This window comes from Rattus norvegicus, chromosome X (genome assembly GCF_021556685.1).
Source record: "Rattus norvegicus strain SHRSP/BbbUtx chromosome X, alternate assembly SHRSP_T2T, whole genome shotgun sequence".
NCBI classification, from domain to species: domain Eukaryota; kingdom Metazoa; phylum Chordata; class Mammalia; order Rodentia; family Muridae; genus Rattus; species Rattus norvegicus.
This window is the reverse complement of record NC_141554.1, coordinates 96,006,639-96,009,661: the sequence shown is the minus strand read 5'-3', so window position 1 is coordinate 96,009,661 and position 3,023 is coordinate 96,006,639. Positions and strand designations below refer to the sequence as shown.

Sequence of the window (3,023 nt, the reverse complement as noted above, 5' to 3'; positions counted from 1 at the left end):
AAATTTCTAGCCTTAAAAAAGAAATTACAAGTAATGATAGAACAGAAATTTCTGAAATGTATAGATGACTCTGAACAACAGAGAGATAAGCTTAAGTCTTGGCAACAGGAGCTAGAAGAGATGCTAGAAAAAAGAATTCGACAACTCATAGATCGAATTGAACAGCAGGGAGATAGAGATAGGATCTGGAAGCAAAGTCTAGAGGATAACTTACTAAAACTAGCAAATCAAAATAAGGCAGAGGCTGCAATATCAGAATTACAACATAAAGAGAAGCTAAGATTATGGAAGCAGGGCTTAGAACAGAAGATACAGGTTGAAAGGAAAATTATACAGATTTAAGGTTTAAAAATATGAAGTTAAAAGAGTATGTTTCAACTCAGGACTAAACACTGTGAAAAGCAAGTCCAGGCAGCCCCGCCCTGCCGCTAGAACTAACAGGCCATAAAAGGAAAGGAATGCAGAACAGACCAGGAGTACCGGACCTGACTCACAGGCCACCTGGCAGGAAGAGATAAGCCCCCAGCCCCCGACATCCAAGACGCCCCAAACCTGCCAATGTGTGTAGCTATACCTTATTACCTCATCATGTGAAATAGCCAATCATATGTGAACATGTCTATGTGCCTCGTTTGAATCCACCAATCCCCGTAACTATGCATCTGCTTCTGTACACCCGCTTCTGCTTCCCCAATCCCTATAAAAGCCCCATGCTGGAGCTGCTGGGCGCGCAAGTCCTCCGAAGAGACTGTGTGCCCGCAGGTACCTGTGTTTTCCAATAAACCCTCTTGCTGATTGCATCCGAGTGGACTCGGCTCGGTCATTGGGCGCTTGGGACTCCTCCTGAGGGAAAGGTCCTCTCCGGGGGTCTTTCACAGGTAATTATGGAACAACATGAACAACAGAAAGAGAAAATCAAGTCTTGGCAATGTAGCCTAGAAGGAACACTAGAATTGAAGACACAAGAAATTATAGATCAGAATAAGAGACAGAAAGATAAAGGGAAGGTGGTAGATAGGAACTAGAAAGGATGTTAGAACAGAACATACAACAGCTCACAGGTCATACTGAACAGCAGAGAGAAAGTAATGAGGTTTGGAAGCAAGACTTGGAGAATAACTTTTTAAAATTAATCAATCAAAAGAAAATGGAAAGCAGATTATTAGAAGTACAATATAAAGAAAAATTCAAAGTGTGGAAGCAAAGCCTTGAACAGAGAATTCAGGAACTCAAGGAACAGGAGGAAAGACAGAAGGAGAGATATGAAGCATGGGTACAGACTTTAAGAGAGGAATTTAAAATTACAGCTAAAGAAAAAACTCAGGTAGAGACAGAAGATAAAATTAGGGAACGTCAACCTAAGGTTATTAGGAAACAAACTTTAGTCTATCCAGTTAGTGTACAACAAAGGCCTCCAGACGATGATCATCTACAGGGTTATGAAGAATTTGAATGGCAACCCATGGATGTGTTAGAATTGAGGAAATTTAAGGAAAGCATAACTAATTTTGGAATGCATTCACCATTTGTAAAACAAATCTTGATTTTTTGGGCTATTAAAAATAGAGTAATCCCTCAAGACTGGAAAGATATGGTAAGAGCAATTCTAGAGCCTGCTGAAAATTTACAATGGATTTTGTGGTGGAGAGAAGTGAGGGAGATAACACGACAAAATAGAGCTAGGGGCAGAGAGATATCCACAGATCAACTGCTTGGTGAAGGCTGCTTTGCTGAAGTAGAGGTGCAGGTTGTATATGATGAAGAAACTCTGGCATGGTGTCGATTGACAGCCTTAAAGGCCTGGGACAGAGTCGCAGAATCAGGGAAATACCTTGTGGTGCTATAGGTATTAGTATATACCCACAGTATAATGCTCGTGTGTTAAGGGAATACAAAATATTCCAAAGATGCAGGAAAGCCAGCAAATCCAGTGGTACCACAAGAGTGGCTAAGGGAAATATTCATTGATAAAGAGGTAGGCACTTTCTTGCATGACCATAGGGGCACTGTACAGATAGTCACCATATGCATTATAAGAGCCAGTGATAGAGAATCCACTTCCAGCAATGACCTTATTTAGTCTTTGGTCTCAAGCCTCTAGTCTCCTAAAAGTTTCTGGGAACAGTGAAAATGCATGCCAAGTACTGGGATTGTAGTTGCAGATAACATAATACAAAAAACGCAGGTAGAGCATCCCAGCTATGCAGAGTAAAAAAATAAAACCTTCTGGTGACAACTGATTGTTATTTAAAAGCAACTGAATTAATAAGAGTCGAACAAGGATCATGCCATTAATTTTGCAGATAAAAAAGGCCCACTCCTTCTAGGTAATATGGTCAAAAAGCATGTCTGGGAGTGGAGACTGTACCTCCTTAAGACGTATTTGTTTATGGTGACTGAAATAATCACTTTAGTGAGAACAAACCAGAAAAAATTATCACACTACTATTATGGGTAGTAATACCAATGCTGAAGTGACAGAGCCATTTCTGTGTGCCATATGTTGTTTCACCTTCACGGACTCTAAGAGCTTCTGCTGGTTTTCAGAAAATCTACAGGATGGTGTCTCTTGGCTGGGGGTAGGAAATAGTGGTGGTTTGAAAGCATGAGTTAGGTTGATCAACTTCTGGCCTGTGAAATGTTCTAAAGTTTCACAACTTTCTGGTATATCATTCTTCAGCAGCCAGTCTGTCACCTTTTTGGTTAGACCAATAAACCACTTTCTTCATGATACTGATAGACTGCTCTCAGATGTCAGTAGTCACTTATCATACAGGCAGTATACTATCCCTTATTGGCTAGCTTATGATTAGAGACTGCTTTGACAAAGTGGTCACCTGCCTAAATTTAAGTCATAGATGAATGTGGCAAAGAATATTATGGTTATGTTCAATGAGATTACATTAAAGGTATGTGTACTAACCTAATTGGAGCTTTATTATTGTTATTTAATAATACCTAGTTTTACCATGTAGTTTTCCTATGATTCCTATTTTTCTTTTTTTAAATTCATGCTGATTATT

At 39.6% G+C, this 3,023-nt stretch overlaps 1 pseudogene; it reads right to left on the bottom strand.

The window, feature by feature from the left end:
- Positions 1–1,849: 1,849 nt before the first annotated feature.
- Positions 1,850–2,487, bottom strand: Sgms1-ps1 (sphingomyelin synthase 1, pseudogene 1; annotated as a pseudogene).
- Positions 2,488–3,023: the final 536 nt, after the last annotated feature.